The 27,419-nt window shown below is 39.8% G+C and overlaps 2 protein-coding genes across 2 annotated transcripts in view; one reads left to right on the plus strand and one right to left on the minus strand.

Moving 5' to 3' along the window:
• The window catches only part of LOC126948019 (60S ribosomal protein L36a-like), a 731,948-nt gene that overhangs the window by 291,098 nt on the left and 413,431 nt on the right, over positions 1-27,419 (minus strand). The window lies entirely within an intron of this gene.
• The window catches only part of FGF12 (fibroblast growth factor 12), a 584,467-nt gene that overhangs the window by 276,001 nt on the left and 281,047 nt on the right, over positions 1-27,419 (plus strand). The window lies entirely within an intron of this gene.

Genomic DNA, 27,419 nt, shown 5'->3' on the forward strand with positions numbered 1-27,419 from the left:
ATTTCAGCATTAACCCAGAAGTCCACAGTCCAAAGTCTCATCTGAGACAAGGCAAATCCCTTCTGCCTATGAGCCTGTAAAATCAAAAGCAAGTTAGTTACTTCCTAGATACAGTGGGGGTACAGTTATTGGGTAAATACAGCCATTCCAAATGGGAAAAATTGGCCAAAACAAAGGGGTTACAAGCTTCATGCAAGTCCAAAAACCAGTGAGGCAGTCAAATTTTACAATTCCAAATTGATCTCCTTTGACTCCAGGTCTCACATCCAGGTCACACTGATGCAAGAGGTGGGTTTCCATGGTCTTGGGCAGCTCTGCCCCTGTGGCTTTGCAGGGTACAATCCCCTTCCTGGCTACTTTCATGGGCTGGCATTGAGTGTCTGCAGCTTTTCCAGGCACACAGTGCAAGCTGTAGGTAGATCTGCCATTCTGGGGTCTGGAGTAGGGTGGTCCTCTTCTCACAGCTCCACTAGGCAGTGTCCCAGTAGGGACTCTGTGTGGGGGCTCTGACCCCATATTTCCCTTCTGCACTGCCCAAGAAGAGGTTCTTTATGAGGGCCCCACCCCTACAGCAAACTCTTGCCTGGGCATCCAGGCATTTCCATACATCTTCTGAAATCTAAGCCAAGGTTCCCAAACCTCAATTCTTGACTTCTGTGCACCTGCAAGCTCAATACCACGTGGAAGCTGCCAAGTCTTGAGGATTCCATCCTCTGAAGCCACAGCCCGAGTTTTATGTTGGCCACTTTCAGTCACATCTGGAGTGGCTGCAACAGAGGGCACCAAGTCTCTAGGCTGCACACAGCACAGGGACCCTGGGCCCAGCCCCTAAAACCACTTTTTCCTCCTTGGCCTCCAGGCCTGTGATGAGAGGGGCTGCTGTGAAGATCTGTGACACGGCCTGGAGACATTTTCCCTGTGGTCTTGGAGATTAACATTAGGCTTCTTGCTACTTATGCAAATTTCTGCAGCCAGCTTGAATTTCTCCTCAAAAATGGGGGTTTCGTTTCTATTGCATCATCAGCTGCAAATTTTCTGACTTTTCTGCTCTGTTTCCCTTTTAAAACGGAATGCTTTTAACAGTACCCAAGTCACCTTTTGAATGCTTTTGCTGTTTAGAAATTTCTTCTGCCAGATACCCTAAATCATCTCTCTGAAGTTCAAAGTTCCACAAATCTCTAGGATGGAGGCAAAATGCCACCAGTCTCTTTGCTAAAACATAACTAGTTCCCAACAAGTTCCTGATCGCCATCTGAGACCATCTCAGCCTGGACCTTACTGTTCATATCACTATCAGCATTTTAGTCAAACCATTCAACAAGTCTCTAGGAGGTTCCAAATTTTCCACATTTTACTGTCTTCTTTTTTAATGAATTTAATGAATTTTTTAAATTAATTTTTAAAAAATTTTATATATATATATTTTATTATACTTTATGTTTTAGGGTACATGTACACAATGTTCAGGTTTGTTACATATGTATAGATGGGCCATGTTGGTGTGCTGCACCCATTAACTCGTCATTTACATTAGGTATATCTCCTAATACTATTCCTCCCCTCTCCCTACTGTCTTCTTCTGAGCCCTACAAAGTGTTCCAGCCTCTGCCTGTTACCCCGTTCCAAACTCGCTTCCACAATGTGGGTATCTTTTCAGCAACACCCCAATCTACTGATAACCAATTTACTGTATTGGCACACTTTCACACTGCTGATAAAGACATACCTGAGACTGGGAAGAAAAAGAGGTTTAGCTGGACTTACAGTTCTGCGTGGCAGAATCATGGCAGGAGGTGAAAGGCACTTCTTACATGCCAGTGGCAAGAGAAAATGGGGAAGATGCAAAAGCTGAAACCCCTGATAAAACCATCAGGTCTCGTGAGACTGATTCCCTACCACGAGAACAGTATGGGGGAAACTGCCTCCATGATTCAAATTATCTCCCACTGTGACCCTCCCACAACATGTGGGAATTATGGGAATATAATTCAAGGTAAGATTTGGGTAGGGACACAGCCAAACCATATCACTGCATGTGTGGATTTATGTTATAATCTAGAAGAGAGTGCCTAGAGTTTGAGTGTATAGGAATCATACATTGTCACAGTACTAACTCTATTCACTGCAGTATGGTTGAACTGAGTCTCCAAGATATTTATCCAACATCTATATAGCTAAACCCTGCAGGGTGTAATTCTTACCTTGCAGTCCTTATCTGCAAAGAGTTCATACATAAAATGTTTTAGGTGGTGGGATTTAAGTAATTTCATTTATTTTTTTAACTTTTAAATTATTTTTAAACATTTTTGTGGATACATATTAGGTGTACATATTTATGGGGTAAATGAGATTTTAAAATAACTTAAAGAATGAAATTAGATCATTTTACTTATTTTTAAAATATATTCATCAGTTTTTTTCTACAATAAGCCTGTGTCACATTTATGATAAGAAAGATTAATCTTTGGAAAGTATTTTTAATGAGTTATTCAGAGCTAGCTAATTGCAATGAGACTCCATTCTCCAACCTGCTTGACAACGGGCTTTGGGCTAAGATATCTAAGTCTCAGACGACCTCTGCCTCTTAATTCCAAGTTCGATCAGTGGCATAACAAATTTGGTTTTCCAGTTTCTTTTATACATAATCCTGAAAGTAGAAATGAACTTTTTATAACTGTGCAGGTCCATGGCATAACAATACATTTCTAATTTTAGAGCACAATTACATTTTAAATCTTTTCTCTTATATTCTTCATAAATTGTGAAAATGTGATAGACATTACCATGCTTTTATCATCTCTCAGATTTTGTCACATACCCAGAATTATCCGAAAAGGCTTTAGTCAGACCAGGCTTGTCATATTTTGTCTCAGTGTATGAGAAGATGTTGATACCTAACGTATCAATCCACCTTTTCAGAGTTTAGGTGATGTGAGTCAGGTTGAGTTGATAACATATTATGGACTCAAAAGACCCGTTACTGGCTTTCGGTGACCACCTCTGCAAGGCCCCACTTAGTAACCACTTTGCTTCTGTCTGGACCATCCCATGAACTGTGTGAAGTATGTTTTCATCTTTATGGTTTTTAATGCATATATGTGGAATTGTGTTTGAGGGACCAACGGAACTGTTGACATTTAGTATCATGGATTCATGTGGTTTTTCTGAACATATTCTCAATTACATCTACTAATATTCTGTGGAAAATCTTAGAATTATTTATGATAGTAGAAACTTAAAGCCATCTCAATATGCAGAAGCATGTTAAGACTAAGTGCATTAGAGCAAATCATTGGAGTATTATTCAGTTATTGATAATGCTATAAAAAGTTTATAACAACAACATGTATGTTTATATTTAATATATAATGTTAAATAAGAAAGTTATAAAATGTTATCATTGCATCTACTGCCATAAACGCAATAGACTGTGTAGAAATTAAAAAGATCCTGTGTGCAGAAGGGGCCAACCCTGACCATCTCTCGGTCTAAATATATGATGTTATCATTTCTGTTCTCCAGTAGGTACACCGTGTTGATGCAGAGTTTCCTTGCAACCATTTCTCTTCCCAGAATTCCAAACAAGATTTGGGTTCAAACACTTCTGTTCTGTCAGTTTCCTCCTGATCAAGAGTTTCACTCTTCTTGTCATCACCCCATTTGAGTTGAGAACCAGAGTGACAGAGTCATTAGAAACCTAAGAGGCTCGTAGAGCTTTTGATCCTTTTCCGGTCCCCTCTCAGAAACAGTATTTCTCCTCCAAAGAGTTTCTATGTCTGCATTTTATCTGGTAGAAACTTTCTGTACATCATATTATTCTTCTTTCCAACTCTACAGGCTTTTAATTTTGGGAAGTACTTGCCACTCTTTTCCAAGCAATAAGTCTTATGGCTTAGCTTTGATCTTAGAGGTTCAATATAAGTAAATTTCTCATCAGTAAGAGAAAATACATTGAGAATTGGGGGAGGTAAAAAGTATCCTCCCATTTGAAATTAATAATTAAAATAATTATTAGAGAAGGTGGAAATATTATAAAAAACTGAGATGTCCAAGACCACAGACATCCAAAATAGATGTTGAACCTTGTAATGTCCCTCCCATTGTTGAGCTAACAATGGATTGGCTATGTACTAGACATCTTCTGAATGTGTCACCTGGCCCTTTCCCTACTGTGGCACCTTTCTCTCCTCAGATCTGCAGTAATTAACAATCCAATATCATTTTATAATTTTGATGGGATTCTCGCTAATGGTTTTGTGCCCTCTTTCGTTTTCTAGAAACTTCCTTTGCTGTATGAAAAGGGATGGAACCATGTAGTCTGAGAAACATGCCTTTGACACTTTGTTGTGTTTCTCTCCTTGCACCATGTTTATCAGACTTCATGGTTTAAGCCCTTTTTAGATTTATGAAGTAAGCCTTTTATTCCTGAATTTTTGTTTCTTTTTCTCCTTCTACTATTCAATTATTTTTCCTTATTTTAGAAGTATCTCTCTTTCTGAGTGAATAACATTTCTAGACTGTATTTGTACCAGACACTCCCCATGTTCATTTTAATCTGCTGACGAAACAGGAAAATCTTTGTGTTTTTGACAAGGACTGTGGAACTAGAACATACAGGCCTTTCTTGTTCAGAGAAGTGTAGGCCGGGCGCGGTGGCTCACAACTGTAATCCCAGCACTTTGGGAGGCCGAGGCAGGTGGATCATGGGTCAGGAGATTGAGACCATCCTGTCTAACATGGTGAAACCCCGTCTCTACTAAAATACAAAAAAATTATCTGGGCATGGTGGCACACATCTATAGTCCCAGTTACTCAGGAGGCTGAGGCAGGAGAATCCCTTGAACCTGGAAGGTGGAGGTTTCAGTGAGCCAAGATCACGCCACTGCATTCAAGCCTGGGCGACAGAGCGAGACTCCATCTCAAAAAACAAAAAAGAAAAAGGAGAGAAATGTAGATATACATGTTTAACTTGTTGCCAAATTTTGATTAGAAAGGAAATAATAGACCAAGAGTATTGCATGGAGAGAGAAATATCTTTGGTCCTAAATATGTATCATTTACATAAATATTATATTTATTAAAAATACTTTGAGTTTATACAGAAGTAAAGTTTAAACCCAGGTTAGTTAAATTTGATTTAAACAACTGAATTTTGTTAACTAACTGATCAAGGCAAAGATCAATATGAGTGTGAAATTGGGAGACTAATCCCGTGGGCCATCATGCTAGGAGAGCTGAGCCAAAGCCAAGCAGGAGACACGTGCCATCCCCCAATAAAACAAGCAAAAGTGATCACAGACAGATCAGTACTAGACACTAAATCCCGACCAAAAAAAATGCAAATATTCTCTGAAGGAAAGCAACTGTAATTAATTATTTTCTACTAATACCTTTTAAAAAATTAAAGTGTTTTTACTTCCATTTTGGAATTCAATTCCCTAGGAGACAAATAGATCCTCAGAAGGTAAAGATATTAGATAGAATCAGATATGAGCTTGAAGTTAAATACGACCAAACCCTCCAAAATTAAAAAAAAAAAAAAAAAAGACGGGGGCATTCTTAATGACCCTTCAAGAACCAAGAACTTCATATATTAGAACGGTCAGTTTCGGAATAATACCAAGCTATGTATGAAATATTTTAAAATAAAATTTATAAGTTTAGATATAGAAGGAACAAAAGATTTTCAAATGTGATCAAATTAGTTTCCAAAAAGAATCAGATACAACTTTTAAAAGTGAAAAATATAATTGAAATTAAAAACCCAATAGATGATTTGGATGCATATCAGACACAGCTTAAAAAAGGAATAAACGGGCCAGGCGCGGTGGCTCAAGCCTGTAATCCCAGCACTTTGGGAGGTCGAGATGGGCGGATCACGAGGTCAGGAGATCGAGACCATCCTGGCTAACACGGTGGAAACCCCGTCTCTACTAAAAATTACAAAAAACTAGCCGGGCGAGGTGGCGGGTGCCTGTAGTCCCAGCTACTCGGGAGGCTGAGGCCGGAGAATGGTGTGAACCCGGGAGGCGGAGCTTGCAGTGAGCCGAGATCTGGCCACTGCACTCCAGCCTGGGTGACAGAGCAAGACTCCATCTCAAAAAAAAAAAAAAAGAAAGAAAAAGAAAAAAAGAAAAGGAGTAAACGAAAAGGGAGACACATATGAAGAGATTACCCAGATCATCATAATGCAGAGAAGGAAGGTAGAAAATATGAAAGAAAAGTTAACTGATACGGAGGACACAATAAATATCTAAGCTAGATCCAACTGGAGTCCCAGAAGGAAAGGATAAAGGCAGTTGAGGAAAGAAGTGACTGAAAATTGTCTGGAATTATGGAAAGATGTGCATCATAGACACACAAAGAAACCTGCACATTAGGTAGGTGAATAAAAAATATCATTTATATACAATAAAATATGTGAATGTCAAAGAAATTATAGTGAAGTTTTAGAACACCAAAGAAAAAGAGATCTTAGGAGCAGCCAGAGAGAAAAGACTGATCATCTGCAAAGGAACAATAATTAGGTAAAGAGAAGACTTCTAAAAAATGGAAGCTGAAAGACCGGACCAATACTGTCCACATTCTGATGCAATCACAGATGAGGATGCTGAGTGGAGCCACACAGGCTGTGCACTCAGCAAATCCAGAGGGGTGTAATTCACATAGGATTTAGTTTGTGTAGTGTTCCCTGGAGTTGGCCAATGCAGCGTTAAATAGAATTTTGAATTCAGCAAAATTATCTTTTAAATATGACCTGAAATTTTTCAGGAAGTAGAAGAGGAAGCAATTTCAGCCTCATATCATGAGACCAATATAACCCTGTTACTAAAACCTGACAAAAATACTTAAGAAAACGAGTAGAGACTGTAGCACCTAACACAGAGCCACAGAAAATCCACAATAAAACATTGACAAATTAAATCCATCAATGTATCAAAAAGATAATAAAGCTAAGTGGAGTTTGTCCTTAGAAAAGAAGTTTGGTTTATCATTAAAAACTCACCAATCTATGTAATTCAACATATTAACAGAATAAAGGTTAAAATTCACATGATCGGCTCAACAAATACAAAATAAAAACAGTTAACAAAATTGAGCACACATTCATCACAAAAAATCTCCTAGCAACTGAGAAATATAAGGATCTTTCTCAATTTGATAGAAAATATGTACAAAAAAAACTATAGCTTACTTCCAAATGGATGGTTAAATATCGATGCTTTTCTCCTATATTTGGGAATACGGCAAGGATATCCATTTTCATTACTTCTATTCAATATTGTACTGGCGATCCTTACCAAAGCAAAAAGACAAGGAAAAGAGAAAAGTCTATTAATGCTGAAAATGTGAATACTCTATAATTATCTATTCTACTTGAAGGCAAACATTCTAGCTAAAACTCTTACACATCACCAGGAGACACATATAAGAATGGTTATAGAGGCATTGTTTAACCTAGCACCAGTCTTTACTCAGGTTCCATCAGTAGTGGAATGCATAAATAAATTTTAGCAAATTCACACAATGGGCTATTATACAGCCACGGAATAAATTAACTACGGCTATGCCTTACTACATAGGTGAATCTTAGAAACAAATTGTTGAGTTAAGAAGCAAACTGTTAAATGCAAGATCCTAAATATATGTGATATTTACCAGGCCTTGACATATTCATTGTGTCTGGGACTTTTAGTAGTCTTTTAACTTTAGTGATCTCCTAAACCCTCAACATGACTTATCTTTAGTCCATTAAATACCTAAGGGTCTAAGAATCATCACAGACTTACCTTTTAATATGACAATCTCCTGCTCAATAGTCATAATTACATCAAATACGTTCCTGGTACAGTAGGCTGGTTTCAGTTCTCATGGGGTGGCCATAGCCAGCCTTTTGAGTTTTCCTGTTGTCAAGCACAATGTATTTTATGCTGTCGGACTGGTCATTCTCATAATTCTTCCATTCTCTCAGCTGATGTTACTCTCTTTAAATCTTGTCTCTTGACACATACAATGGCATAGAACAAAGAGTGTTGGAAAGTCAGGAGACTTGGATTCTACTCCTGATCATTCTTTACACCTACTAAGTTAACCTGAGAAATTGTCATGAAATGAGAAATATCTATCATTGAGCACTGCCAATGTAGAAACCATTGTGTTTACAGTTTGGGTACAAATCACATCAGTAAAGTAATTCTTGTCCGAGAGTAACGTACAGCTTGGAGAAACCAAGGAAGATATGTATGTAGTCACCATGCAAAGTAGAGCACAGATCATGATAAGAGAAACACAGGTCATTCTATGGGGCTTCCAGTGTTGGAGAATGAAGGGGTGGCCTGCCCCTCCACACCTGTGGGTGTTTCTTGTTAGGTGGAACGAGAGACTTGAGAAAAGAAATGAGACACAGAGACAAACTATAGAGAAAGAAAAAGTGGGCCCCGGGGACCGGCGCTCAGCATACAGAGGACCCGCGCCGGCACCGGTCTCTGAGTTCCCTCTGTATTTATTGATCATTATCTTTATCATCTTAGAAAAAGGGAAGTGGCAGGATAATAGGATCATCCTAGGGAGAAGGTCAGCAGTAAGACATATGAATAAAGATCTCTGTGCCATGAATAAGTTTAAGGAAAAGTGCTGTGCCTTGATATGCATATGCAAACATCTCCATAAACCTTTTTAGTGGATAAAGAGCAGCATTGTGCTAGCAAGTCCCACCTTTCGCCCTAAGGCGGTTTTCTTCTTTCTCAGTAAACAACATACTGAGAAACACCGAGATGTTCCATTGCCCAGGGACAGGCAGGAGACAGATGCTTTTCTCTATCTTAACTGCCAAGAGGCCTTCTTTCCTCTTGTACTAGTCCTCCTCAGCACAGACCCTTCACGGGTGTCAGGCTGGGGGACGATCAGGTCTTTCCCTTCCCACGAGGCCATATTTCAGACTATCACATGGGGAGGTCCCTGTGACCTTTGGCAGTGTATGTGTCCCTGGGTACTTGAGATTAAGAGAATGGTGATGACTTTTCACAAGCATACTGCCTTCAGGCACTTGTTTAACAAAGCACACCGTGCACAGTCCTAAATCCATTAAACCTTGAGTTACCACAGCACATGTCTCTTGCAAGGACAAGGTTAGGGGTAGGGTCACAGATTAACAGCATCTCAAATACAGAACAAAATGGAGTCTCTTATGTCTACTTCTTTCTATATAGACACAGTAACAGTCTGATCTCTCTTTCTTTTCCCCACGGGAGAAATCACTTTTCATTTTGTTAGTGGAGACTAGCCAAAGTTGCATGATTGAGGTGATACTTGAAGTGTCACACAAAGGTACTGAGGTGTGTTAAACATATACAGGAAACTGTAACCTATGGAAATGCTTTGGAAAAGGATTCTGGCAACTGAAATAAGTACAGGATTGACACATAGTTTAGTACTTTTCACTCTGTGTTTAATTAGACTATTAGATACAGAGGCTAACTGATCTCTTCATTATCAAAAATTGATCAGAGATGGTGACCAGCTTGGTACCATGGATTCTTAATCCATGAAACTGTGTTATATTTTTATTCAGATTCTAATATTAGGAGCCAACTTTTCTTTCTATACTAAGTGAATGACTCTTGACTATTACCAAGAGTAAAGCATCTTTTTGTTCAGTTTGGTTTATTTGGACGAATCATAACATGAATGCCTGATTACACTGGTCATTGTAATTGTATAGTTTATTTCATCAAAAGTTAGGATGTTAATCTACTCAGTGTCCTGTGTTGAGTTTTATTTGGTATGCTATGTTCGGTTCTATCTGTGTTGAGTGTTACCTGTGGCGTCCCAAATTTGCTACATGATTAAAATTGGATATATTGTCAGTCTTCACTTTTTGCTCCTTAATAGGGTCTGCAGACCTATCTCTGTGTAATGGGCAGTCCTGGTGTAGTGCATAGTATGATGTGATGCTTTTGTCTTTGAGTGTCTAAGAAAATGAGTTGGAAGGAGGTTGCTATAAAATGACACTGAGGTTAGTTATTTTATTATATTAGGTGTTTCTTCCTTTCTTCTCCAACATGTTTTTATTCCTGGAAAGGGTATCTTGGTGCAGTGGGAAAAAACGGGATTTTAGATTTAGAAGGTCTTGGTCTTAGTCTTGGCTTTGTCTGTGCTACTCTTGGATTTCATCATCTTGAAAGATGGTGTATCAATTATGGTCAACTCAGGAGACAGAAACCTCACAGTAATTTGAAAAGTGAGAGTTTAATATAAGAATTATTAATTGTAATGTGGATTGAAGTAACAAAATTGGCTAGTAAGAAGTACAAAGAATTCTATAGAATGCAGCAATATTATCTATAAATATTTGCTGCTGTCATAAGGCTGAGACACAGTGTCCAGGAAGAGTCCTCTAACCCACCCCAGGCTGAGATCCAGACTCCCGTGGAGAGGGCATGCCCTTGGCTGATTAGGAATTATTGAAAAGTCACCAAACTGCCTCCCTTCTGAGACTTGCTGGAAACCTACCTTCTGGGGTACAGAAAAGCAATCCACAGGGAGATGCTGCCCTCAGACCTTGCTGCAGAGTTGCTAGAGTCGGTGCTGGGTGACGCTGTTTGCTGCTGGGCACTGTTGGTCACCAGATGCCACAAGAACCAAGAGACAGAGACGCCTTCGTCTGTAGGAATGGGGCACTGGAGAAACTGCCCTCTGGAGGGATCTAATGCGTAAGAGTGCGTAAGCCCTGCAGGAAGTGAGCCCTGGCAGGTGCACAGGAGCTTACCCGACGGCAGGGTGGTGTGGAACCTGGGATGCACGGTGTCTACATTGGGAAGTCCATGGCAAGATGATCACTGAGCTGGAACTGGGGACACAAGCTTACCAAGGGGCTGCACATTCTGGCTCTGTGAGCACCACAATTTGTGAGTATTCTCCCCACAAATTAGCTGCTGACGGCTCTCCAAAACAAATAACAAGAAAATCAACATAGAAGTAAACTAGAAGCAGGGAGAGAAACCACTTCCTCCAGCACCCTCTAGTGACAAAGCTTAATATTGTGTTTGCTGCAAAGGACAGAGACTTAAAGGGTTCCAGGCCATTGTTGCCGAGTAGGTAATGAAGGATGGATTTGAACTGAGACACAATAAATGGATAACTTGCATAGAGGAGGGGACAGATCCCTGCACGTATCTGAAGGACTGAATGAGGTTTGAATTTAAAAGCACTTTGTGTACACTAAAACAAAATACAAAAATATACTGTTGCTATAGTTATGATTCTCTGTAATTAAACATGATACTGACATAAACGTACAGTGCCAGAGTTGGATCAGACTGATTGTGCTGCAGCAAGTCTGCTGTTCTTGTTTTTAGGGAATTTATTTCAAGATTACATTTAGGAAATATTGCACCTCAATTTAAACTTATTTGGGTCTTCTAAGCTAAACTGTATGGCATATTGGTGGCCATTAGTCAGTATAAAAAATAATATTTATTGAAATCTAATGATATGGCAGAATACATTTACTCATGCTAATATTGACATTACTGGCCCTGTTTTTAAAACGAGCAGCTGAGGTAAAGTAGTTTTCTAAGACCATACAGAAGGAAATAATCCAGGATTCAGTTCCAGCTTTTTCTGATTCTACAACCTGTGCTTCTAACTGAGAACCAAAGCATAGTATCACGCAGGCCTAGGATAGTGTCGAAGGGCCGTCACTTGGGAAACATGCATATTTACTTTGGACCTTTCATGTCTCTGTCCTGCTTACGGTTCTGATATATTGTTACCCCTCCCTCCCAATTTTTAGGAGGATGTTTTTCTTTTATATTCAGTTACTTTTCAATAACTCACACATTTGACACTAGAAGTAAATAACAGATAAGCAGAAGTTGATTTAGAGTGGGTTGTCTATCTCTAACATCAGAAAATGAACTTTTTGCAGAGTACAGAACAACTGAGGCATGTTCGAAAGAAAACAGTTTTCCACATCATTCCACATCAGAAAAAAACAGATTTCTACAACCCGTTTCATTTAGAGGTGTGTTCTGCTAACAATATGACTAGACTGAAGCATGGCTAATAACAGGAACTTAATTTAATGGCTGCAAGTTAGAAATAACCCAAGTGTCCTTCCACAGTGGCTTGGATAGGGTATAGTGCATGTTAATGTGTGCTTATATATGTGTGTGTATATAAAATACTTTGAAGAAATGAAAATGAATAAACTACTTATACAAAAGCTTGGTTGAATTTAAAAGACATAATATTGAGCAAAAGAAGTCAGGCAAAAAGGGCTGTGAGGTTCAGAAACAGGCAAAACGAATTTACGGTGCTATAAGTCAGAATGATATTTACTTTTGAGGGTATTGCCTGGGCAGGGACATATAGGAGGCTTTGGGATGCTGTTGTGTCAAATACTTGATCTGCACAGTAGTTATGTAAGAGCAGACATCTGTCAATTTCATAGAGTAGAAAAGATTTATGTGCTTGATCTATGTAATATTTTCAATAAAACATTTAAATATGGGTAACAACTTAAGTTTTTAAACATAGGAAAATGATAAGTATACTGTGTAATGGTGAAATGATTTCATGTTAAGTAGTCATTACATAAGTTTACTAAAAAATTTTACATGATAAGTCCAGGCGCAGTGGCTCACGCCTGTAATCCCAGCACTTTGGGAGGCCGAGGCGGGTGGATCACGAGGTCAGGAGATCGAGACCATCCTGGCTAACTCGGTTACAGCGTTGAGAGGAAACAGATTAGAGTCCAGGTCTGAATCCACTGTATTATTACCACTGTGTAAACCAAATGTCTAGAAAATTTGTAGAAGAAAATGCATCAAATGTTAGCAGTACTATAGAAATGGGTGATTTTTCTTTTTACTTCACTAAGTTTTTTCAGATTTCCTGCAATAAATGTATAAACATTTTTAATAATCAGCTATACTAATTATTGAAAAAAATGAGTATTTGGACAGTGTCTTCATCTTTAAAGATCCCAATGTTTCCCATTACCTAATACTTAAGTACTCTAGAAAATGGCTCCAATCTGAGTCTGTATCCTGGATTCTCCCTGCTTCTGCAAATATTCTCTGTGCCTTGACCAAATTGGGCTTTATCATTTTTTTGTTGTTAATTCATTAAATAATTTTCAAGCATCGGTTATCTGCCAAGCACTGTAGGTACACAGCAACAAATGAGAGTGGCTGTGATTTCCTTTCCCTTGATTACTATTTCCTCTGCTGGGGAAGACTATAAATAAGCGATTGTCTTAAAGATTGATTAGGTTGAAGATGGGGAAAAAGTAGAATATTAAGAAAGTTTCTTTATAAGGGAGATCACTGATATCCAATAAAAAGAGGCAGTATTATTGCTGCTAAAGTTTTGTTTAAGCAAAGACTAAAAAGATGAATAGAAATCCGCCAGTTGTAAAAGGACAGGACACGTGATGGTGGACAGGAGCAAGAACAATGGATTAGGGATCTCAGGAAGACTGAGGAATTGTTGGGAAGTGGTGGAAGAAAATACTGTAGGACAGGAGGGACGTGAGTCAGAGTTGGATGTTTCAGATGAAGATTTCAGAGGCGGTGTTAAGTCCATGTTTGACTTGGGTGTGGGTTGTGAGGCAGGATGGAGGAAAATATTCAAGGTGAGGATGCCAGTGGTCTGAGAGCTGGTGCTGGATACGTTACACATGCAGAGGCTGACCTCACTGGAAAGACAATGGAGACAAGTAGAAAGGAAGGACCATCTCTGTTTGCTGACTGCTGTCAGACTATGCATCTTTAAAGACCCACGGGAAGCAGAACTTCTATGAGGCCATCTCTGAATTGCCCAATTTGATACATGCTCTCATTCTTTTAATTCCATAGCATCTAATGGTTCATTGCATAAGTTGGTGCTCAATGAGCATTTGCTTAATTTAATGCTTCCGTGAGACATTACTATTAGAAACGGATGTGTTGAGCTGAATGAACTGTGTGTTTAACCTGCATCTATTGTTATGTTCCAACAGTTCAGGCAAATTGAATTGCCTATTCTGAAAGCAGTTTTGTTGAGAGAATAACAATCCATGTTTTTCACTTGGTATACAGCCATATAGTTTAGAAAGAATTTCCATGCATTTGTGCTAAAAGGGTAAAACTATAGCTTTTTAAGTAGTCACTTAATGTTTATATTTCTGTTCAGTGTCTGGGTATAGTCTCACTTTTCTGTAGATAAACTTGCAACTCCAAATGACAGGCATGAATTTGAGACAGATGTCTCCAATGTCTGGAATCAAGACAAATTATATCACTTGGCTGTCACAAAGAATGCCTCTTTTGACGTTATGGAGCAATTTGTTTAATGACACAATTGCTAGGCTGTGGAACAGATGACTGTCTCCTTTGTTGCTTAGAATTCCTGGGGCACTGCAGAGAGCCAAGCAGTTGCAAAGTGATTGGTGTGTCTGGATAACGCTGCAGTCGGGTGCCTGGGTGGCAGAGGAGAGGAACAACTTCGTTCCACCGGTGGCAGCTGTTCTGCCGCTTTAGGGAAGGTGGGAGGTTTGTGTTCTGGTGGCCATGCTGCAAATCTTTTTGCTTGGCTAATTATTTCAAGCCATAAGATTCCAAGAACAAACTCACAAGAGTTTGGGATGAACTCTTTAAACCTTGCCACGTGCAGAACGCTGCTGCATGTGTTGTGAAAGCCATGTAAAGAGATGCGTGAGAGACCCCCATCGTTCAGAATTTCTAGGTGAAGATATGGATCTCTGATGAGCTAAAATAGGAAGGTGGAATCAAACGACCCCTGGATAAGGATGTTCTTGGCGTGAGGGACTCAGGAAAAGGCATCTGTTTGAATTTTCTGGAATAAATTGGGAACGCTTTCTAGAGGAGATGCTCTAGGAAGCTGGGCTATAAAAAAACTAGTAATAGTGTAATTTGCAAGAACGATGGCAATTCTATTCCTAAATTGTTTAATTCCTGGATTCAATGAAGAAAGCAGTGGGGTCTCTAACTGGAGTGCACAGTGTGCAAGAGAATCAACTAGACGCTAACCTCAAATGCCCCTTCCCAGGATTCAGCCTCAGAAATTCTAATTTAGTTGATACTGGGTAGGGCCTAAGAAGCTGCACTTAAAACAAAAAAAAGTATAGGTGATTTCAATGCAAATGGTCTGTAAATCACTCTCCTCTGTGAATTGCTGGTGTTAAATGTGAAAAGGTAACGTTTTTGCAAAATGGATGGTAGTTTCAAAGATAGAAGAGATTTTTCAGGAAAGATTTAATGGAAGGGTAGTAATTAGTGCTCTGCTTTAAAGCGTGAGTGGAATTTACTGCTCAGATACTATGTAAATTTTAATTTGAATGCAATCTGCATAATTAGTGCGCTTTTTTCTTTCTTTAGGTTTCTGTTACAAATCCTTTATTTAAAGAAGTGAAGCTGGGGATGTCTTTCACCTTAAATTTTACCTGAGGGCAGATTCATTGTACAGATATTTCTCCTGCTACTCGGAGAATCCCTAGGACAGAGAATTCATAAATTCAGGCTTCGCTTCACTGACCGGAAGGTGTTCAAGCCATTTAAAAATACAATTTTCTTAAACGTGTTTTGAGAGCTAAGCCGAAATTCAGTCTAATTCGCAGAGTGAAGCAATTTCCCTTAACTCCACGAGGTGGCGCTCGCCTACCATTGCTGGCCTCCTATGCGTAGCAAGCAGGGCTGTGATGGTGTCTAGAAGCAGAGAGAATCTGGGGAGATCCTGTCGGCATTATGGCATAGGCTTGTTTGAATTATTCTTAGAACATAGAATGACAATATACTCTGCTTTTTTCCCACTGATTCCAGTCTTGTCTAATGCTGAAGGTCACATTATCTTGTTCCAGAAACAATGTTAGGATCAACTGGCTAACTAGAGCAAACAAAGACAATTTCACAGAAAGGCAAGAGAAAAAAAAAGAGAAAAGGAAAAAACAAAGAGGTCTGAGTCAAAAGCACGGAATCCTTCTAATAAACCTACTGAATGGGAAGTGTTGGAAGGTGTGAAGAGAGAAGGAAATTATGGCGGATGATGAATTCAGGTTTGAAAAAAAGTGAACTCAAATCTTTCTTCTCCTTTTTTCAAGGTCAGCTGTCAAGGTCGGACCAGAGAGAACTGGAGGGGATATGGGTGATGTCACACACTGTGGCATGCTGGGCCTTGGTTTTAGGGCTTAGCGACGGAACTCAAGGTGGCCAGACTGATGGTCATTTTCATATTTCTTCCTTGCAATGAACTAGTTAAAGTCCATGCAAATGTCTGTGGCTTGGTGAAGAATTATTACTTTCTTAAGGAACTATAGGGGCTTCTGGAACTCTGAGAATCCACCATCCTGAGTTGAGAGGAGGTCTGTGAATCTGGGGATAAGCCCAGTGCCTCACACTGGGCCAACGTTGCACCTTGCAGTGCCAGTGCTTCTCAGCCACTGTGTTTGCACTCTCTGTTGCTGCCTGCCCCACTTGCTACTCTCCTGGTTCCCATAAGCTACCCCTGTGTGCGTGTATCATGGAGCAGAACTTGACCATGATGGGGAATTTCCATCCTGGCTTATTTTGTGTGAAGCAAATAAATAAATGTGAAAAGGGTAAAGAAAAGTCTAAATGAAAATGCAGATTTTGCTGAGCTAGAAATCATCTTTAAATTGTTTTTTCTTGTTTTCATAACTTATAAGGTATATTGAGAGACATTTTGAACTCAGGTCTTAACCAAAATTAAATATTGAGCCAAAAAAATAATTATTAGCTGTAATTTTTGAAGCAGAATGCTGATTATGTTGCAACTGCTTTTCAGAATCTTCAATGAAGAAAGATACAGTTAAATACTAAGCTAGGTATTCAAAGCTCTGCAACAACCTTTCCAGCCCTGCTTATTACTACTCTCCTGCAATATTTAAGTTATTCATATTTTTAGAAAATATCTTCTCTATTATCATCCACATTTAAAATGTGTATGTAAGAGAAGAAAAGAATATTCCATTCTGACTATCACAACTCAGTTGTGGATATAGGAGCTATAGTGACAGAATTGTACAAAGCAGTGAAAACCTGACTTAAGGTTATCTCTGAATACCACGATGTTTACACATTTTACAAAGAGGGTGGATATGCTTGAAAATGTCTGAATTCGTCTGTGTTGTATCAACTGAAATCTAGTCTTCCCAAATAAAACTCATTCTTTCAGCTTAATCAAAGATCTTGTTAGTAAAGATGGAAGACATGTGGCTCCATTTCTCTATCTGAAAACAATAACAGGTTCTTTAGCTAAGGCCCATCTCAGTTACCAGGCAGCATTCTTTTGGTACTATCTGAATACAAGAATTCATTTAAATACTGAGATTTTGGGGTTTACTGAAGGTTAATTTGGAATTGATTACATTACACCAGTGCGATATTCACATTTCTTTATCATCTTCTCACCAAAGGGAAAAAAAAAATGATGTGTACAATCTTGACCTCTTTTCTCTGTCCCAGATGGACAGTACATCTGTAACTTGATTGGGTGTCTTCAGATTATTTTCCCTCTGGCACCTAAAACTTAGAGCATCCAACAGACTCACCAACATCTTAGTCTGTCTTGAGCCTATTATCTTGTCTTTTATAATATTGCTGATTTCAGTTCATTGTCCCATGCATTTATTCAATTAATAATCAGTGGATGTCCATACTGTGCCAAGCCCAGGGCTATACTGGAAGCGGCTTTCATCCACGAAGCATTGTTTTTCACTATGTAGTCAGTGCCCGATGCAGCATAGTGAACGCTGGACACAGTAGCCAGTGAATGCGCGGAGATACAGCAGTGAACAAGAGCCATGTGTTCCCTGCCCACTGAGCTTGAATACAAGGGTAATGTCGTCGACTTCTTTGACTCGTTCGGCTCTGGCAGTTTATTTTGCACTGTAGATCCTCTGTCTCTACTTGGTCGTCCTGTAGGCAAAAGAAAGCCTCGCTCAACAATGCTCTAATTTTGATCTATATATTACTGTAAATCAAAATTAGACTTCTAAAATGTATGTACAATTGTTGGCATTAAAGTGAGTCAGCAGCAAAAGCAGTTGTATTCTTGTCATTCTAAGGGAAACTTCAGCTATAATGAGTTCATCTAACCTAGAGAGTAAAATGCTGGTACAACTATGGACCTTGGAACTACAAACAGGAAAATTCTGTAATGGATGAAATTGTTCACCTGGAAACCAGGCCAGTCTTTGAGAGGTAATTGGTACCTTTCCATATCTGCTCACAAATTTCTGGCCTTAGAGTTGCTAAGGACTCACTTGTTACACAGCTTTGTTTCCTACAGTGGAATTTCTCTTGGTATCTCTTGAACAAGAAGAAAATAATCCAGATCATCTTGGGGGTGAATCTGAGTGCTGTCGTTTCTCATTTGAAGGGGTCTTTTCATACTGGAAATGAACAATGCTTTCTGTTTATTGCTTCTTTCTTCATCCTCAAATAATTGAGTAAAGAGTTTCTTTCTGTGGCTCCCTGGATCTAGGCTGTGACAATAGGATGTCAGGAAAAAAACATGCAATATCAACTAGGAAAGGAGTTACAGGGAAGGAAACTGAGGCACAGAAGGAGAAGAGGCTCACCCCAGATCAGAGAGTCAGTGACTGAACTGGGGCTAGAACCCTGGTTTCCTGACTACGTAACTAATACTTTTTCTACTGGCTAAATCCTTCCTCAGATCCTCCAGTCAAAGATTCATTTGTTCATACCTTTATTTATCCAACATTTAGTCAGAAAAAGATGAGAAACGCTGTCCTAAGTTCTGTGATAAATGCCGTTGCTTTAAAGTATACTATCTCATTTCACCGAATCTTCAATATTTATAACTGAGGCAATTGAAGTCCAAGAAAGTGAAATAATTTGCCCAGTTTTACGTAGCTAGTTAAGTGGCCATACTGGCATTAGGACTCAAGTCCCCAAAATAAATCTCTTTTTATTATGCCATCAACCATTGCCAGTGCCCAAAACAGTGTTAGGGATTGGGAAACGAACAGTATTTAATTTATCAGATTGAAGTACTTTATCCTAGAGCATATTCTGCAATGTAAGATGTGGTTTCTGCTGTCATTGAGCTTGCACTTAACTTGGAGAGAGATTCTATATCTTTTAAAATGTAAGTAAAACTGCGAGTTAAGTGTCATCACCAGATTAGTATATATGATGGGACAGAGAACAGTTACCAGCTTCATGGGATGCTTAGAGGGATTGAAGGGTTAGGTTGTGTGGCTGACAAGGAGGGCATCAATTGCTTTACATTCTATTTGTTGAGTGATTAATATGTCTTAGAAGAGTAGAGAGTTAGGCTTTCAAATGTGGCAGATGTGTGAAAACCTCTTACCATCTGCAAAACAAGATTTTAAGAGATGTCGCCTGATATCCTTGCAGCTAGGAAAAAGAGGAGGGTTAGTGAAGGAAAATCGTGAAGCTCAACACATCAAGATTCAAATGTATGATTTTATGGCTCGCAGTGTGTCTGTTGGCAGTATCCCTACATTCCGTGAATGGTATCAGACTATACATTTATTCCAGGAAACTTGACACATTGTTGCTCTCCCGCAAATCCCGTCTGACTAATCACTAATTGCCCCGCTGCCACCACGTCGTCTTGTATCTTTCACCTGAGCTGCTGAAAAATACTCCCATCCACCCTTCTGTGCTAAACGCTCCCTTCCCTTGATGATTTCCCAGACTACAGTCAGAGTGACGTTTTCAAAATGCAAATTTGTTCATTTTATCTCACTCATTCTGTGACACCATTCAATAGATTTCCTGTTGCTCTTATAACCAAGAAAAATTGTTTTTAATGATCTACAAAGACCATTTTTCCCAGTCTTTGAAAAATAATTTCCTCTTATCCTGCACACTCTTTCACATGGCAGTCTTCCTACATACCATTCCCCATACCTGAAAGAGTATTTAGTTGGGTACCTCCACTCAGCCCTTGGAGCTCAATTCAACATTTACTTCTTCCATAAGGCTTCCCTGACTTCCCTCTCCTTATATTATGCTTTTTATTTTATTTTATTTTATTTTTTTTTTTTAGATGGAGTCTCTCTCTGTCACCCAGGTTGGAGTGCAGTGGTGCAATCTCGGCTAACTGCAACGTCTGCCTCCCGGGTTCAAGCAATTCTCTGCCTCAGCCTCCCAAGTAGCTGGGATTACAGGTGCCCACCACCACACCCGGCTAATTTTTTTTGTATTTTCAGTAGAGACGGGGTTTCACCATCTTTGCCAGGCTGGTCTTGAACTCCTGACCTCGTGATTCACCCACCTTGGCCTCCCAAAGTGCTGGGATTACAGGCGCGAGCCACCATGCCCGGCCATGTGATGCTTTTATACAACATGTACCTCTCCTGCTCACAGATGCAATCTCTCAAATAACTTATATGATTTATTCCCATCTGTCTCTCCTACCACTAGATTGTAAGCTCAGTTGAGGCAAGAACCAGGTCTGCTTTTGCTCACCATTGTATACCCAAGCCAGTGAAATGCTCAGCACATAGAAGGAAATTGCTAAATATTTGTTGAATGAGTGATCCAAGAAAAATGGGACGATTCTGATTCTAGGAAGGGAAGATTAAGGTGTGGCTTTAAAAGGACCTTTATAGGAAGTTGCATTACATGCAGAGAAGTTTGATGTTTCTTTCAGCTCCCCTGAGCATGGGTAAGAGAGCTCTGCATTGTGTTGGACATAAAGAAATATCGGGATGAATTACCAGTAGATGCTCTAAAATCTATATAAAGAATACTGATAGTGTCAGAATGTAGGTTGACAGGAGAGAATAAAGGCTAGGTCAGTGAACTTCTGAAGGGGCCATTGTAGTAAACAAAGTTACTATTTTAATAAAAGCTTTAGGCGATTTTAAATTCCTGCTTGAGTCTTTGACTTAAATCCAAATCTGATTGCCCTTTATAATATTCCATAAGAATGTGGCAAAGGCAGTCAATCCCATGTTGGTGATACAATGTCTTGGATAATTCTCAGAGACCCATTGCAAACTGCAAACTAGTATCTGCAACTAGGTCCGTATAGTTAGTGTTGCAGTTCAGGACAAAGTGGGGGCTTACCCACACTTCATGACTCCCCCGTAGAAACTTTTGTTTTCATTCAGCCCCGTAGGGGTGCTTCTCTCAAGTCAACCTGTTCTGTTTCGGTTCTTCTGAAACCGGGGGGCTTTGTAAAGCTGGAGAGCCTGAGAGACTAAGAGGCTTTGACACGTGGAAGCACATGCATACTGACTTCCTTGGTCACACCAAAAAATGCCACTCCTACTGGTCAAGCATGAATGTCGTTATTGGAATACTCACAAATCATCGATCTTTGACGTGAATGTTTCTTTCCTTAGTGGTGTCTGCCTGATTATAGCAGCGAACCTGGTCTCTTGTCTGGGTACTCTTCTCTGGCTTTTACCCTTCAGAGGCTGGAGCAGAAAGAGGTTTATTAATTAGTGATTTCACTGCACTGGCACCAGGAAATACGAAGATCAGGAATCCTTAGTTCTGCCTCTGCACTGATAAGAGGAGCCCAATCTATTTTCCTGCATTCCTGAAGATGGCTTCTTCTAGATTGGCTGTAAGTTTCCAGGAAGGCTTCACATCAGAACTTTGTATCAGTTTATACCTTCTCCCATTAATTTAAAAGGTGATAAGTGTAAGCCTCAAGTCGCATACATGCAAACAATGCATACTCTTTGTTCTTAATGATTTTAACATCTGGATGAGAGGTAAGAGTAGAGGGTCATGAGCTATCATTGTAAAGTTAGAGGAATGAAGAAGAATCAAAGGTGGTAATAATATTCAGTTAGAATCAGAAATGCTTTTATAGCACATTGGAGATTTTTTAAAGGGCAATAGGATCTCATCAATGGGTGAAAATGAGTAAAATCATATCCTTCAGTTTCAGGTGCCTATGTGATAACTTGCAAAATATGTACAAAAGGCAATTGAAAATAAGAGACTCAAGCTCAGTATATTTGCAGATGTTCAAGGAAAAAAGTTGGATTCATCACTACAGAAAGGACTTTTTTAGTCAGTTGAGGGGATATGACTGCCAAAGAAGAACAGAATTCAGAGAACACGTTTATTCAGGGACAAAAGAAGGAAGGAGAGGCAGGAAATGAAGCTATACAAGGGAGTGGGCAAAGAGTGGGAGGCAGGCCCTGGTGCCCAAGGAAGCTGGAAACTTTAAGTAAGAGGGAGTCTCCAATAAAGCTTCTAGATTATGAAGAAGCTGAAGGAATAGATTTGGAACTGGGAACTGGGGGTTACTAGCAAGTAATTTGTCACTCTTTTTTTTTTTTTTGAGATGGAGTCTTGCTTTGTCGCTCAGACTGGAGTACAGTGGTGCAATCTTGGCTCACTGCAACCTCCGCCTCCTGGGTTCAAGCAATTCTCTGCCTCAGCCTTCTGAGTAGCTGGGACTACAGGCGCCCACCACCACACCCGGCTAATGTTTTGTATTTTTAGTAGAGATGGGGTTTCGCCATCTTGGCCAGGCTGGTTTTGAATGCCAGAATCTCATGATCCACCCACCTTGACCTCCCAAAGTGCTGGGATTACAGGTGTGAGCCACGGTGCCTGGCCAATTTGCTCACTCTTACACATTCCGCTGACTTCCTTAAAACTTCTGGCTAAAGGGCAATGCTACCTCTGAACTGGTTCTTTACATGAATAGCATATTTTGTTAGTTCCTTGTATTTGATGAACTTCTTTAACAAAGATGGTAGTGTTTCTATTTTCCTAATGTTTTTGAGAGTGGTGGTGGTAGTTTTTTTTTGTAGTCTTTGCAGTTCTATCATCGGCCCTTCCTCTAGTCGCTAGCCTTTTATTTCCTCCATTCCTCCAGAGTTCTCCCTGCTCCCCTCTGCTTACTTAACTATGCCCCTTCTACCCGGCTTCTCTTGCTACAAGACCTTTTAAGGAATTACACACTATTCATTCACAAGATGCAATTCAGACTATAGCACTCTCATCCTTAAACACCTCCATAGCCTCTAATTTTTAGAAAGAAAAGCCTGAGTTTCTTGGCACAGCATAGAGTGAGCACTCAAGAAATTTTTTACCTAGATAATTTAATACATTAATCTTTGTGTCCTTTAACATCTTCCCACCTCTGTGTTCTCTAGCACTGGAACACAGTCTGTGTTGGGAAACAGCACTTTGCATATAGTCAGCTACCCAAAAAAGGGGGCTGCGTTCTAGTTTTTTCTGGGAATGCCACCTTAAGCATAACTTTACCTAGAATTTCAATCTACAGGGCAAGAAATCGTTGATCAGACAGGCTCTTCAGAAACATGTATAATCCTCAAAGTATCTTGAACATGCAGTTATTTTGGGAAAGTGACATTGTGTAATCTAACCCAGTGGCTGTCCAACCTGGATACACATTCGAAACACCTGGAGAACTTTGTAAAACTACCGAAGTCAAGGCCCTGTTCCAGACAAATCAGCTTATTCATGATCGCTCCTTTACAACGGAGGTTTTCCCAGTGTGGGTCCCACATCAGCAGCATCAGCAGCACCCGGGAGCTTGCTAGTACCAAAATCTCTTGACTCCACCTGAGACGTTTCAAATTAGAAATCTGGAAGGAAGGCTCAGCGATCCGCGTTTTACTAAGCCCTCCACTTGATTCTGCTGTGTATGACTGTTTGAGAACCATTAATTTACAGCACTGAGCTCTGACTCTCAGTACCACTGTATCCCAGGGGCAAAGCCAGGCACGACGGAAGGGGAGTGCTCCTCTCTGCTGTGGTACCGCTCTACCACAAAGTGTCTAATTTTTGGCCCAGGAGGCTTCTCATCTTTACTAATTTAAGTGGGATCACCATCTACAATGGGAGTGAGCTTCTTGAAGACATGGACTATGACAATATCATCCTGAGGTCACATTCTTCTGTTTCCGTCAGAGCTCCAACCCCTAGCACAAGGCCTGGGGTGAAGCGAGTGTTCAGTAAAGATAAGGAGAAAGCTTTGAGGAATGCTGGGACTAGCCGAGAGAAGTAGACATATTCATTGTGGTGTGTTGGTTTCCTTAAATTGTGTTGTTTCAAAAAATATCCTTCAAAATAAAGATTCTTTTTAAAAATGCCAGGGAATTGTAAAACCTGGTTAAGCAAATGTTATTTATCATTTGTGCTTCTGAAAATGTGATAACAAGGCTTAGCATGGTAACACATTGAAAATTACTCCGCCCTGGGAAAATGATAGAAGCAGATTGTATCATCAGAGCCCAAACAGAAGAACAGGAGAAGAAATGCTTATTTTGATTTAGGCTTGATATATTTTATCAGAAAAGCAAAGTTGTTTCATCCTTCAGAGTAACTTGCCTTTTCGAAAACATAGAGTTTCTGAGAGAGAAAGACCTAAGGAAGTTACTAGGTACAGAGGACAAACGTAAGGCTCAGGAGGCTCATGCACAGCCCACTGGCCAAGCAATGCTGTTCTGGGACCAGACACTGGGTTTCCAGTACGTCATCTGTCATACCACATGGTCAAAATGGATCGCCAACTTCCCAGACCTTGCAAGTTCAGGACGTCACCAAGCTGGGGATTATCACAGGGAGCAGTCCTGGGAGTAAGAAGCCAGATGGCCAGGCTCTTTTAGAGGCTTTTGCTAAGATCTCCTGTCTCTTTTAAGTGGTTTTCAATTTCAGAATTAAAATTTTTACTGTATTTCCTTTAGCAGTAATTAAAAATTCATCCTTCATTTAGCATTCGAAGAAATAAAGTTAGTTTTTTTTTTTTTTAAACTAGTGTTGGACTAAGTGAAAAAGATCTGAGATAAACCCAGAATATTCCCCCAACTTCACAGCCTTGAATGTTCTTCTAAAGCTTTCTGATTTGTAGTTTAAAGTAGAAAATAGAGACTTTATGCTTTATAGATCACAGAACATTGGAGCAGCTGTAAAATTACTTATCCTGTTGAGGAAAATGAGACCAAGACGGGGACAGGAGCTGGAGTTGTCCAAAGTGTCAAAGATGGAATAATTATGAAAATGGGACCTGAAGCCAATTGTCCTGACTTTTTCTTCCATGCTCTTTAAACCCTTCGAGGGCTAAGACTGCACCACTGAGAAACATGCTCGTAGACCTGAAAAGCAGTTGGATAAAAGTGCTACTACCCCAATTAAATGGATAGAGAAGCCATCATGAGTTAGATTATCTTTCTTTTTTTTTTTTTTTTTTAATATCCTGATCATAGGGGTTTTAAACCAACAAACAGCATTCTGGGGGAAACGCTTTGAGACTGGCTTTGCGACCACAACAGAGTCAAACTGTATTTTGAGTAGCACAACTACTCCTTATGGTACTAAAAAATCAACTCTATGACTCAATTTTATTCCTAAAGACTCTAACCACAATCAATTAGAACAAACAAGAACTTAAAACAGTCAACTCCGTATTAAGATTCATCACAGAACACTTATTTCCTTTCCTTTCTGCGAGATATATACACATGCACAGACACACATACAGGTATACCTGCACATGTACACATGTGCACATATGCCTGCCCACACACATGCACAGTCTCAAGCTTGCTCCTATGGCAGTCTGTGTAGCATACTGGTAAAAGGTGTGAAGGCAGGATTCAGGCTTCCCGAGTTCAATTTTACCTATACACTTTCCTGGCTATGAGACTGGGCAGTTATGTAACCTTTCCATGCCTTGTTTTTCCTATTCCACAAAGAGCTTGATCTGTCTCAGTTTTTCAAGGAAATACTGATGTCTTTCACTTCCCCTGAACGGAGGCTAATCAAGCCACAGCTTCAACAGTTCCTCACTTGTCCAGCCCCTTCCAAGTTCTGGGAGAGGCTCCCGGAGAGTGTTCACTTTTTTTTTTTTTTTTAATTTGCAAAAGTGAGAATTTTTTTTTTTTCCACAATTGGTTAAGGTTGCTACATTTTTCTACTCGGCTATTGCTCAGTTTTCCTCTGTTTAAGGGTGGTAGCGTGGTCATTGCCAGTTTTGGCTCTGGCTGAGAAGAAGTTGAGTTGGGGATACATTAGCTTGGTTTTGGTAGGATTGTCATTTATGTTTACAGTCACTTACTAGTAAGTCATTGCCAGCCCTCCTGATGTCAAAACAGCCAGAAATACTGCAGTTGCCCACTGTGCTGACTCAGTGTGGGGCAGGACACAAAACTGCATGGCAAGACATTGAATCGTGCTGTGAACGCGCCCCATGGAGAGGCGAAGTGCACAGGAATCAATCGTGGAAAATTCTTCCACGTTTCATAGCTCGTATGTGAAATATTTGAGAAACCAAGGAAATTGAGTTTGTTTTAAAATCAAATTTGATGCTAGTCCTCAATATTTACATGACACTAGCAATAATGAGTGGTAAACCTGAATTTAACAATTCTTAAGTTTTCACAATTAAAAATAAGTCACCTTGGAGGCAAGATTGATAATCTATTTTATAGAAAATATTGTAACATTTGTGTTATAGGGTGAAAACATTTATAGACAAAAATGATAAAGAAAAGGTATTAAAGCTGTGTCTGAATTTTGTGATGTTAATTTTTCAAATGTGCGATTTGGTCTAAATTCTTTTTCTTACATTTAGTAAATGTTTACCTGGTAAGTAATTTGATATTCATAATTTTGTATTATTTTCTTTAAGGAGAGTTTCCCAAATTACCTAAGCTTCAGGCCACACAAAACTTGTTTGTCCTTCTGCAGTTGACTATTTGTAAGAGGTGAAAGAGGACACTTGGGGCCTGTTTTCATCTAAAATGAGGATCAGGACAAGATTACTGCCGAATATCTTTAAGGACCATTCTGTATCTAAAGTACTGTGATTCTGTCTTCTCAGCACAATGACTAGGGTGCTAGGGTCCCTGGGGTGCTCTCAAAAAGAATGAATCTAAGAATGATGAATCAATGCCCTTTCTAGGAATTCCCTGGATAGAACATACATGTGCGTTGGAGCGAGGGGTGGGAGAAGATTGATGACAGCTGGATTCTCAGATTGATCACGTTTGATGATCTGACGGGTACCATTCCCTAGAAATTGTGTGCGAAATCAGATTAGATGGTACCCTCAGGGAGTTCACCAATGCTACAGACCACCCTGACTCATTTCACTTAGAGAAGGTATAATAGTTCTTTCGTACTGCATAACAAATTGTTAGTTAAAACAGCATACGCTCATAGCTCAGTTTCAGTGGGTCAGTAGCCTGGACACGGCTTAACTGGGTGCCCCGCTCAGGTTCTCACAAAGCTGCAAAGTGTTTTGCATGCTGTTGGTTCTCACATAGAGCTCAGGTCCTCTTGCAAGTTCATTCAGGCTGCTGGCAGAATTCAATCCCTTGTGGTTGCAAGACTGACGACTGACATCCTTTTTTTTTTTTTCTTTGCTAGATGTCAGTAATGCTTTCTCAGTTCCTACAGGCT

Source organism: Macaca thibetana, chromosome 2 (genome assembly GCF_024542745.1).
Source record: "Macaca thibetana thibetana isolate TM-01 chromosome 2, ASM2454274v1, whole genome shotgun sequence".
Classification (NCBI taxonomy): Eukaryota; Metazoa; Chordata; class Mammalia; order Primates; family Cercopithecidae; genus Macaca; species Macaca thibetana.